Source organism: Piliocolobus tephrosceles, chromosome 5 (genome assembly GCF_002776525.5).
Source record: "Piliocolobus tephrosceles isolate RC106 chromosome 5, ASM277652v3, whole genome shotgun sequence".
Taxonomy (NCBI): Eukaryota; Metazoa; Chordata; class Mammalia; order Primates; family Cercopithecidae; genus Piliocolobus; species Piliocolobus tephrosceles.
The window spans coordinates 107,947,578-107,961,373 of NC_045438.1; the positions used below are offsets into that span (position 1 = coordinate 107,947,578).

Below are 13,796 nucleotides of genomic sequence, written 5' to 3' on the forward strand. Positions count from 1 at the left end.
AGGATCACTTGAGCCCAGTCAGGACATTGAGGTTGCAATGAGCAGTGATTGTGTCACTGCACTGCCACCTGGGCAACTATGATGCTGCCAAAATACAAAACAAAACGAAACCCACAGAAAACAAAAACAAAATAAAACAAACAAAACAACCTGAGTAAAGAGTTTTAAAATATTAGCAATTAGACATGAACTCATCCTTTTTTATGGCTGCATAGTATTCCATAGTGTAAGTGCCACATTTTCTTAATCCAGTCTATCATTGATGGACATTTGGGTTGGTTCCAAGTCTTTGCTGTTGTGAAGCTGGAAAGCATCATTCTGAGCAAACTGTCACAAGGACAGAAAACTAAACATCGTATGTTCCCACTCGTAGGTGGGAAGTGAACAATGAGAACACTTGGACACAGGAAGGGGAACATCACACACTGGGGCCTGTCATGGGGTGGGGAGACGGGGAGGGATAGCATTAAGAGATATACCTAATGTAAGTGATGAGTTAATGGGTGCAGCACGCCAACAATGCACATGTATACATATGTAACAAACCTTCATGTTGTGCGCATGTACCCTAGAGCTTGAAGTCTAATTTTCAAAAAATATAGAAAATAAAATATTAGCAAATAGAACTTCAAAAAGTACAAATATATGTAAATTTTTGAAATGGACAAACTAAGCAGAAGTTTGACAAAGCTGTAAAGAGAATTAATGAGCAAGATAGTGTATCTAAAAAAATACTATGAATTGAAAAAGAAAGATGTTGCAAAAGGAGCTGAGGATATGAAGAATAAAATGAGAAAGTTCAATTTCATATAATACATTTTTTAACAGGAGACTATAAAGTGAATGTGAGAGGGCTATATTTGCAGAATAGATAAAAACCATATATTCTCTAAATAGAAAAGCCCCGTGTAAAACAACCTAACCTAGATGAATAAAACCATTTCTTTATCTCAACACATCACACTGAAAAAGTTCTGTTCAACAAAGACAAAGGGAACTTCTTAAAAGTATCCAAAGAGGAAATACAAGTTTCCTGTAGAAATGATAACTAGACTTAACGAGTGAATTTTCTTTTGTTTTTTTTTTTTTTTTTTTTTTTGAGACGGAGTCTCGCTCTGTCACCCAGGCTGGAGTGCAGTGGCCGGATCTCAGCTCACTGCAAGCTCCGCCTCCCGGGTTCCCGCCATTCTCCTGCCTCAGCCTCCCAAGTAGCTGGGACGACAGGCGCCCGCCACCTCGACCGGCTAGTTTTTTGTATTTTTTAGTAGAGACGGGGTTTCACCGTGTTAGCTAGGATGGTCTCGATCTCCTGACCTCGTGATTCGCCCGTCTCGGCCTCACAAAGTGCTGGGATTACAGGCTTGAGCCACCGCGCCCGGCCGGTACAAGTGAATTTTCAACGGAATCAATGGAAGAGGGAAAACAATGAAAACATTACAAAATGCTCAAAAAGACCAACAAATCTTATTTGAAAAGATGTAAAATGGATGAACATCCATTATATGGGATTATCTCCTATACGTTGACAGATGAAAACAATTGAAGAAGTGAGGAAGCATATATTCTAGCAATTCAAAATAAATAAAATATAAATGAAAAATGATACACCAGATATATAAACAATTAAATGAAGATTACAATTAATTTTCATGAGGGATTGGGGAAATTAGTAGTCAAAAATATTTGGGGAGCCTAATTTTCTAATAGTTTTTATGAAGTATATATTAAAGAGGGGACATTTTTGACTCAGTAAGTTACATCTCTAGATATTTATTCTTCAGACGAACTCACAATGATCACAAGATATTAGTATGATGATACTCACTGCAGTATTTATAACTTGAAAATCTTGAAACAACCATGATGTTTATCAAGAGGGAAATGATACAATACATTGTGATTCATCTTCAGTAAAAACTTCTCTCATTAAAATTCCTGAGTTATATCATGTGTATTGAAAATAAAAGATCCCCAAGATGTTTTGTAACTGAATGTGAAAAAAAATACTTTTTTTTTTTTTTTTTTTAGTTTTGTTTAATAGCAATTTTTATAACATATTTTGTATGACAAAAGCTGGCTGGATCCACCAACTCATTTTTCGACTTTTCTAGACACAAGGACATTACTGTCCTATGCTCCCTTACAGTGAGTTTGGCCATGTGTCTAAATTCTAACCATTGAAATGAGATGTATGAAGATTTTCGATGCTTCCTTTTTCCTCCGCCTCCTTTACCCTGTCTGGTATTTGAATATTTGAGTGTGACACCCAAGGAGACCTTAGGAGCTATGTGCTGAAGTTGATAAATTCTATGTCACCTGAGTCCACGAAAGTCACTGAATGACTACATGCAGCAGAAATCCTCCTGTCTGTCTATGCTGATAGAACTTTATGTGGACAAAAAATGAGTTTTGGTGTCTTTAAGCCACTGAGACTTGGAAGCTAACATTACTCTTAACTAACACAATTCCACTTAAAAACTAATAAAGAAAGAAAACTAAGTTGTAGTTATAATCTGAATATGATATGTATTTGTATGAAATGTAACAGAGTGATTGCCCCTGGGCAATGAAAGCAAATTGGGTTTGGAGGAGGATATGAATAAAAATACTCACTTCATGTGCTTTTATTTAGCTGGAGATTTTATATATATATATATAAATAAAAATATTATGTATATTATATGTAAATATATAATTTTATATTATATTTACATATATTTATATAATTATATATTTTATATTATATTTATTATACTTAATAAATAGTAATATACAAATGAGTTTATATCAATATTTATGCATTTAATTTAATTTTATATTAATATTTATAATATATAAAATATACACCAATGAGTATGATATATGAATACTGTATTTGAATATATTTATTAATATGATTATATATTTATATAATTCATGTTATAATTTTTATATCTTTATATTATATATATAAGAAACTCTAGAACTGCATTTTGAAGGATGAAAAATGGGAGATTTTAAGGTTAAAGTTAACCTCAGAGTAATCTCAACATATGAAAATCATAAAGCCTAGACTATTGAAAATATTATCCTTAGATGTAGCTAGACCATACATGGGATATATAGGAAGACATTCCAGGACGGTGAAACCAAAAAGTGGGATGATACAAATCATAGAAGAATGAATACTTTGAATTGGAAAAATTGGGGGCTGAGAGTAATACAACAAGAAAAATGAACATAGTGAGAAGGATGGATTAGAGCACAATAGGAGCTAAAGTCAGGGATGTCAAAAAGAAAATATGAACATAAAACTGTTGAAACATGTAGAGGGTATTTTACTTTACAACAAAAACAGACAAACAAAAAAAACTTAGAATTTGAGGTGTGGAGGGAAGAAATAAAAATCCAGTTTCTGATACTTTTTGATTTGGTTTAAATGCAGAAAATATCAATCTAATTCCCATCCAGCTTTGGGCTCTGGTATCAAAAGACAGAGAGTTTGCCTGCTCTCTATGATCATAACAACAGTGTGAGATTTTGATGTCCCACTGTCAATATTAGACAGATCTAAAATACAGAAAATTAACAAGGATATCCAGGACTTGAACTCAGTTCTGGACCAAGCAGACCTAATAGACATCTGCAGAATTTTCCATTCCAAGTCAACAGAACATACATTCTCTTCAGCACCACATTGCACTTATTCTAAAAGTGACCACATAATTGGAAGTAAAACACTCCTCAACAAATGCAAAAGAACAGAAATCATAACAGTCTCTCAGACCACAGTGCAATCAAATTAGAACTCAAGATTAAGAAACTCACTCAAAACTACATAGAAACCGACAACCTGCTCCTGAATAAATAACAAAATGAAGGCGGAAATAAAGATGTTCTAAGAAAAAACGTACTAGAATCTCTGGAACACATTTAAAGCAGTATGTAGAGGAAAATTTATAGCACTAAATGCCCACAATAGAAAGCAGGAAAGATCTAACATTGACACCCTAACATCACGATTAAAAGAACTAGAGAAGGAAAAACCAACAAAAGCAAACAAAAATTCAAAAGCTAGCAGAAGACAAGAAATAACCAAGATCAGAGCAGAACTGAAGGAGAAAGAGATACACACACACACACACACACACACACTTCCAAAAATCAATGAATCCAGGAGCTGTTTTTTTTTTTTTGGAAAGATCAACAAAATAGATAGATGGAATAGAAAATGATAAAGGGTATAACACCACTGAGCCCACAGAAATACAAACTACTGTCAGAGAATACTATAAACACCTCTATGCAAACTAGAAAATCTAGAGGAAATTGATAAATTCCTGGACACACATCCTCCCAAGACTAAACCAGGAATAAGTCAAATCCCTGAATAGTCGAATATCGGAAATTGAGGCAGCAATTAATAGCTACCAACCAAAAAAAGTCCAGGACCAGACGGGTTCACAGCTGAATTCTACCAGAGGTATAAAGAGATGTTGGTACCATTCCTTCTGAAACTATTCGAAACAATAGAAAAAAAGGGAATTTTTCCCTAACTCATTTTATGAGGCCAGCATTATCCTGATGCCAAAACCTGGTGGAGAAACACACAAAAAAGAAAATTTCAGGCCAATATCATTGATAAACATCGATGTGAAAATCCCCAATAAAATACTGGCAAACCGAATCCAGCAGCATATCAAAAAGCTTATTCGATCAAGTCAGCTTCATCACTGGGATGCAAGGCTGGTTCAAATATGCAAATCAATAAACCTACTCCATCACATAAACAGAAACAATGACAAAAATCATGATTATCTCAATAGAGGCAGAAAGGCCTTCAGCAATATTCAGCAGGCCTTCAGACTTAAAACTCTCAATTAACTAGGCAGTGATGGAACATATCTCAAAATAATAAGAGCTATTTATGACAAACCCACAACCAATATCATACTGAATGGGCAAAAAATGGAACCATTACCTTTGAAAGACGGCACAAGACAAGGCTGCCCTCTCTCACCACTCCTATTCAGTGTAGTATTGGAAGTTCTGGCCAGGACAATCAGGCAAGAGAAAGAAATAAAGGGTATTCAGTTAGGAAAAGAGGAAGCCAAACTGTCTCTGTTTGCAGATGACATGATTGTGTATTTAGAAAACTCCATCATCTCAGTCCAAAATGTCTTTAAGCTGATAAGCAACGTCAGCAAAGTCTCAATACAAAATCAATGTGCAAAAATCACAAACATTCCTATATACCAATAACAGACAAAGAGTCAAATAATGAGTGAACTCCCATTCACAATTGCTACAAAGAGAATAAAATACGTAGAAATACAACTTATAAGGGATGTGAAGGACCTCTTCAAGGAGAACTACAAACTACTGCTAAAGGAAATAAGAGAGGACGCAAAACAAATGGAAAAACATTCCATGCTCATGGATAGGAAGAAGCAATATTGTGAAAATGACCATATTGCCCAAAGTAATTTATAAATTTATGCTATCCCTATCAAGCTACCATTGACTTTGTTCACAGAATTGGAAAATAACTACTTTAAATTTCATGTGGAACCAAAAAAGAGCACACATAGCCAAGACAATCTGAAGCAAAAAGAACAAGACTGGAGGCATCACACTACCTGACTTGAAACTATACTACAAGGCTACAGTAATAAAAACAGCATGGTACTGGTACCAAAACAGATATATAGGCCAATGGAACAGAACAGAGGTCTCAGAAATAACACCACACATCTACAACCATCTGATTTTTGAAAAACCTGACAAAAACAAGCAATGGGGAAAGAATTTCTTATTAATAAATGGTGTTGGGTAAACTGGCTAGCCATATATAAAAAGCTGAAACTGGATCCTTTCCTTACACCTAATACAAAATTAAGTTAAGATGGAGTAAAGACTTAAATGTAAGACCTAAAATTGTAAAAACCCTAGAAGATATCCTGGACAATACCATTTAGGACATAGGCATGGGCAAAGACTTCATGACTAAAACACCAAAAGCAATAGCAACAAAAGCCAAAATAGACAAACAGGAACTGATTAAACTAAAGAGCTTCTGCACAGCAAAAGAAACTATCGGCAGAGTGAACAGGCAACCAACAGAATGGGAGAAAATTTTTATAATCTATCCATGTGACAAAGGGCTAATATCCAGAATCTACAAAGAACTTAAACAAATTTACAAGAAAAAAACAACAACCCCATCAAAAGTGGGCAAAGAATTTGAACAGACACTTCTCAAAAGAAGATATGTATGCAGCCAACAAACATATGAAAAAAAAGCTCATCATCACTGGTCATAAGAGAAATTCAAATCAAAACTACAATGAGATACCATCCCATACCAGTTAGAATGGCCATCTTTAAAAAGTCAGAAAACAGCAGATGCTGGAGAGGATGTGGAGAAACAGGAAAGCTTTTACACTGTTAGTGGGAGTGTAAATTAGTTCAACCATCGTGGAAAACAGTGTGGCAATTTCTCAAGGATCTAGAACCAGAAATACCATTAGACCCAGCAATCCCATTTCTGGGTATATACCCAAAGTATTATAAATCATTCTACTATAAGGACACATGCACACTGTTTACAATAGCAAAGGCTTGGAACTAACTCAAATGCCCATCAATGATGCACTGGATAAAGAAAATGTGGCACATGAATACCATGGAATACTATGCAGCCATAAAAAAGGATGAGTTCATGTCCTTTGCAGGGACATGGATGACACTGAAAACCATCATTCTCAGCAAACTGACACAAAAACAGAAAACCAACACTGCATGTTCTCACTCACAAGTCGGAGTTCAACAATGAGAACACATGGACACAGGGAGGGGAACATCACAAACCAGGGCTTGTCAGGGGATGGGAAGCTAGTGGAGGAATAGCATTAGGAGAAATACCTAATATAGATGATGGGTTGATGCGTACAGTAAACCACCATGGCACATATATACCTATGTAACAAACTTGCACATTCTACACATATACCCCAGTACTTAAAGCTATAATAAAAAAAAGAAAAAGAATACAAGAATTGGAAATAATTTAACCATTTTACAAGAGAGAAACTACTAAATAATTGATGGTGTACTCTTAGGATGGAGCATAAACAGCCATAAAAATCATGGGTTTTGCATGTTCTTGCTTGTAAGTGGGAGCTTAGCTATGGGTATGCAAGGCATACAGAGTGGTATAATGGACATTGGAGATTCAGAAGTGGGGAATGTGGGAGGGAGATGAGGGATGAAAAACTACCTATTAAAGTACAATGTACGATACAGGATGAGGAGTACACTAAAATCCCAGACTTCACCACTATATAATTCATCCGTATAACCAAAAACCACTTGTATGCCTAAAGCCATTGAAATAAAAACAATAATAATAACCCTCTGTACTCTGGCATGAGAAAGGAAAATCAGAATCTATCAAGGACGAGTGAATGTTTCAAAAAAATCCACCCTTCATACTGTGAAACAGTGGTCTGCAATACCCTGAGGTGTCAGTCCTGCCTAACACCCAAGGATGAAGGGAATATGAATCATATAACAAAGCTTGTAATCTAAGGAATCTTATTTGTGACTGTGTAATAGCTAAAGAATAGAAGATGGTGAGAAAAAAAAAATGCCTTTGTCCAGTGAGAAAAATTAGGAAAATATGAAAACAAGATCCATTAAAATTACACTATTTTATGTGGAGTGAATTAATTTATTTGCATTTTAAAATGATAATCTTACTAAACTTATTAAGATGTGATTCTTATCCTATTACATAAATGTTATATTCAAAAAGGAGGAGTAACGCTTGGGATTGTTTCTTCAGATTGATTTTTCCTTGTATGATTTGTTTTACTATCTAACATTTATTTTGAATGGCAAATGAGAATTTTTCATGTACTATCAGTAATTTTGCACATTTCCTCCTTTAATATAATGATGATTACATATGTTTTTTAAATAGCAAAAAACATTTTTCTTTATTGCTTTGCCCTCTGATAAAATTTGCATGATTAATTATTTTCAAAGTTATTAAACTAAAAACAACATAAAGTTTTGGAACTAGCTGAGAATGCTGGCAATTTAAACTTTTGAAGTCATTTTTCCATTTGTTTAAAGTTTTACTAGGTATTATGATGTTCTTCTGATTTTGAAAGTTAAAACAGTAATTGAATTATTTTCTGGATTTATTCCTGTTAGTCACACCACTAAGACATCACTAGCTGTTTTAAGTTATCCTGTATGAAAACTGAACACCTGACAACTAAAAAAAACTCCACAGAACTAGTACAAGAGATGATACAAGTTATAAATGTAGATGTAGATATAGACATAGGCATATTAAATACATGTGTATGTGTTTATAGCTATGACATTTAATAATGCATAGTTAGAGAAATAGGGGCTTAGAAAGAGTGGTAAGCCATCACAGCCTTTACTATACATTACCTGCAAAAAGGATTCTACTTAGCTGGTCTGCCCTGTGTGACTCCAGGTGAATAAAACAGATATTAGGCAAGTTCAGGAAACTACTTTTAATTTAAGGGGGGGTGGGAATTATTCTGCATTTGACACTTATTAATAAAGAAATATAATTTGAAACAACAGCAAGTTTCTAGTTTTTATGTAAGTGGTTGTTAAAAAGCAAAAATTTGATAAAGAAATTATTGGTATAAGTAGAGTAAAAGTTGTTACTATGTAAATTGTGACAACCATTCTGAGGGGAATTTGTCAAAATTCATAAAAATTTAAATGTATAATGTATATACTACTTATAAGAGTTTATGATGCTGGGATCTGGGGGGTAAAGAAATGGGAAGATTTTTGTCAAAGATACAAAGAAAAAAGAATTCTTGATCCAACAAAGATATGGAGAATTTGAACTCTTATATTTTGCTGGGAGAAATGTAAAATGGTGAAGCCTCTTTGGAAAAGTTTGGCAGTTGCTCAAAATGTTCAACATAGAATATGTAATCCAGCAATTCTACTCCTGATTACATATCCAAGGAAATTGAAACATACATCCAGGCAAAAATTTGAATATGAATGTTCATAGTATTATTTACAATAGCCAAAAGGTGGAAAAGTCCCACATCTTTCAACCAATGAATAGATAAATAAAATATGATAGATCCGTATAAGTACTAAAAATGGATAAAAGGGCCGGGTGCAGTGTCTCAGGCCTGTAATCTCAGCCCTTTGGGAGGCCGAGGTGGGTGAATCACAAGGTCAGGAGATAGGGACTATCCTGGCTAACACGGTGAAACCCCGTCTCTGCTAAAAATACCAAAAAAAAAAAAAAAAAAAAAAATTGGCCAGGCGTGGTGGCTGATGCCTGTAGTCCCAGCTACTCTGGAGGCTGTGGCAGGAGAATCTCTTGAACCAGAGAGGTGGAGGTTGCAGTGAGCCGAGATCGACCATTACACTCCAGTCTGGGTGACAGAGCGAGACTCTGTCTCAAAAGAAAAAAAAAAAAAAAAAAGAATAAAGTTCTGATACATGCAACAACGTGGGTGGAACCTTGAAAACACTACACGAAATGAAAAAGCCAGTCCAAAACAGTATATGTTATCTGATTTTATTTACATGAAATGTCTAAAATAGGCAAATCTATAGAGACAGAATGTAGATTAAAGGTTTACTAACACTAGACTGAGGATGTATGGTGGAGAGTGGCTGTTAAGGGAAATGACATTTCGTTTGTGAGTGACAAAATATAAAGCTAGATTTGTGGTGATGGTTGTACAATTCTGTATCTACTAAAAAATACTAAATAATGTGCTTTAAATGGGTATACTATGTATGCAAATTATACCTCAATGTAACCATTGAAAATAAAATTATGATTCAGATAACAAGAAAAAAATTGAAACAACTTAAATATATCAGTTACAAACTGATAGAATCCATGATGATATATCCAAACAATAAAAACACTGCAGATTTTAAAAGGAAAGTGAAGAACTATATTGACCAAGTACAGCACCCCACCAAGAACTACATTTAAGTGAAAAAAACAGAGTAAAATAGCATATCTAATAAATGGAAAGACAAAGTGGAATGAAGTATGTGTTTATAGTATATTCTCATTTTTGTAAAACAAAACTACGTTTTCTTTACATGAGACATATGCATTTTGTTATCCAGATTATAACTCATTTATTTTACTACTCTTTACAATCAAACACAGTGATTTTTGAATCTTTTCTTCCCTTTACACTATTAAAGCTCTAAACTCAAGGGTCTTCTAGCAGCATTTTTGAATACTTCATCGTCGTTCTAAAAATGATCCTACTTCTGTACTTGAGAAGATGGGTTTCGAGGCACGTATCTGAGTGAGCCCACTCTAAAAATTTGTGCCAGACAAATGTCTGTTGAGCAGTGGTAAAGTCAGCTGGCAATGAGCAAAATCCTTCAGGCTGAGCAATGTAAAGTGTTTAGCATCATGGTTTTCACAGCCTGCTTTGTGTGTGTTCCTTTCCTCTTCCAACTGGAGTTCCCCAACATGACTAGAAATTGCTGTTGTTTTTCTTGTAAATTTGTTTGAGTTCTTTGTAGGTTCTGGATATTAGCCCTTTGTCAGATGAGTAGATTGCAAAAATTTTCTCCCATTCTGTAGGTGGCCTGTTCACTCTGATGGTAGTTTATTTTGCTGTGCAGAAGCTCTTTAGTTTAATTAGATTGCATTTGTCAATTTTGGCTTTTGTTGCCATTGCTTTTGGTGTTTTAGACATGAAGTCCTTGCTCATGCCTATGTCCTGAGTGGTATTGCCTAGGTTTTCTTCTAGAGTTTTTTATGATATTAGGTCTAACATTTAAATCTCTAATCCAAAAGGATCCAGTTTCAGCTTTCTATTTATGGCTAGCCAATTTTCCCAGCATCATTTATTAAATAGGGAATCCTTTCCCCATTTCTTGTTTTTCTCAGGTTTGTCAAAGATCAGATGGTTGTAGATGTGTGGTATTATTTCTGAGGACTCTGTTCTATTCCATTAGTCTATATCTCTGTTTTGGTACCAGTACCATGCTGTTTTGGTTACTGTAGCCTTGTAGTATAGTTTGAAGTCAGGTAGCGTGATGCCTCCAGCTTTGTTCTTTTGACTTAGAATTGTCTTGGCAATGCAGGTCTTTTTTGGTTCCATATGAACTTTAAAGCAGTTTTTTCCAATTCTGTGAAGAAACTCATTGGTAGCTTGATGGGGATGGCATTGAATCTATAAATTACCTTGTGCAGTATGGCCATTTTCACGATATTGATTCTTCCTATCCATGAGCATGGCATGTTCTTCCATTTGTTTGTGTCCTCTTTTATTTCACTGAGCAGTGGTTTGTAGTTCTCCTTGAAGAGGTCCTTTACATCCCTTATAAGTTGGATTCCTAGGTATTTTATTCTCTTTGAAGCATTTGTGAATGGAAGTTCATTCATTATTCAGCTGTTTGTCTGTTACTGGTGTATAAGAATGCTTGTGATTTTTGCACATTAATTTTGTATCCTGAGACTTTGCTGAAGTTACTTATCAACTTAAGGAGATTTTGGGCTGAGATGATGGCGTTTTCTAAATATACAATCACGTCATCCGCAAACAGGGACAATTTGACTTCTTCTTTTCCCAATTGAATACCCTTTATTTCTTTCTCTTGCCTGATTTCCCTGGCCAGAACTTCCAGCATTATGCTGAATAGGAGTGGTGAGAGAGGGCATCCCTGTCTTGTGCTAGTTTTCAAAGGGAATTCTTCCAGTTTTTGCCCATTCGGTATGATATAGGCTGTGGGTTTGTCATAAATAGCTCTTATTATTTTGAGAAATGTTTCATCAATATGGAATATATTGAGAGTTTTTAGCATGAAGGGCTGTTGAATTTTGTCAAAGGCCTTTTCTGCATCTATTGAGATAATCATGTGGATTTTGTCTTTGGTTCTGTTTATATGCTGGATTATGTTTATTGATTTGCATATGTTGAACCAGTCTTGCATCCCAGGGATGAAGCCCACTTGATCATGGTGAATAAGCTTTTTGATGTGCTGCAAAACATACAACCCCATCAAAAAGTGGGCAAGGGATGTGAACAGACATTTCTCAAAAGAAGACATTCATACAGCCAACAGACACATGAAAAAATGCTCGTTACCACTGGCCATCAGTGAAATGCAAATCAAAACCACAATGAGATACCATCTCACACCAGTTAGAATGGCAATCATTAAAAAGTCAGGAAACAACAGGTGCTGGAGAGGATGTGGAGAAATAGGAACACTTTTACACTGTTGGTGGGATTGTAAAGTAGTTCAACCATTATGGAAAACAGTATGGCGATTCCTCAAGGATCTAGAACTAGAAGTACCATATGATCCAGCCATCCCATTACTGGGTATATACCCAAAGGATTATAAATCATGCTGCTATAAAGACACATGCACACATATGTTTATTGCGGCACTATTCACAATAGCAAAGACTTGGAATCAACCCAAATGTCCATCAGTGACAGACTGGATTAAGAAAATGTGGCACATATACACCATGGAATACTATGCAGCCATAAAAAAGGATGAGTTTGTATCCTTTGTAGGGACATGGATGCAGCTGGAAACCATCATTCTCAGCGAACTATCACAAGAACAGAAAACCAAACACCGCATGTTCTCACTCATAGGTGGGAACTGAACAACGAGATCACTTGGACTCAGGAAGGGGAACATCACACACCGGCACCTATTATGGGGAGGGGGGAAGGGGGGAGGGATTGCATTAGGAGTTATACCTGATATAAAGGAAGAGCTGATGGGTGCTGACGAGTTGATGAGTGCAGCACACCAACATGCCACAAGTATACATATGTAACTAACCTGCACGTTATGCACATGTGCCCTAGAACTTAAAGTATAATAATAACAATAATAAAAAAAAATAAATTGCTGTATTATCAATGTGCCTTTCTCTAATGATCAAGTTTGGTTTTGAATCAAGTGAGCACATGTTATTCTGATACTAATTCATTAAGAAAAAGTTATTGAAGACTAATTTCTTGTTATAAGAATGGCTGGTTTATCACTGTATCCTTATAGAAACTTACCTAAGAAGTGATCAAACAGATTTTTGCACTTACTATTTTCTAAACTCTCATATATTTATGATTTCTAGAATTTTAAAAATGATAATTTTATGTTCCTTTTTTCATTGCCAATTAGGTCCATCATCTGGTTATGTTTAATAAACCTCCACAGTCACTTGATATTTTTAACCTGTATGTAAAAATAAGGTAAAATTTTAGCACTGTAAACTAATTTTCCTTTTTAAATATATAACAAATGGAATACATTTTATTCATTCTAAATTTTAAACAAGTAAATTCATGACATAATCTATAACTTCCAAAAATAAAACTGAAAGCCAAAGACTATTAATTATCACATATCACATATGAAATTTGATCTTTATAGCAAAGATCAAATGATTAATGTTGCTTTCAAAAATTGATTTGTGATCCTGATGTTTTTGGATCAATTGATAGCAATTATTTTTGCGCAATCAGTTAATAACTGACAGATGCGAAGTATTGATTTTTTTTCAGGTGAGACTTAGGCTCCCTGAGCAGCTACAGTAGGAGAAAGAAGTAGTGGCATTTAATTCTAATTTATTCCTGAGAAAGTGGTGACTGGCTGCAGTTCATGAAGTCCATGGCAAATGTTAGATGAAATGATGAAATTATTCAGAAACATTAAAACTAAAAATTAAATTAGAATTCAGAATATTGAGTAATAAATCCCATGCCATGCATATTAGCATTGCCATTTAA

General features: G+C 34.9%; 1 protein-coding gene across 1 annotated transcript in view; it reads left to right on the plus strand.

The window, feature by feature from the left end:
* The window catches only part of EYS (eyes shut homolog), a 1,801,461-nt gene that overhangs the window by 1,276,937 nt on the left and 510,728 nt on the right, over positions 1 to 13,796 (plus strand). The window lies entirely within an intron of this gene.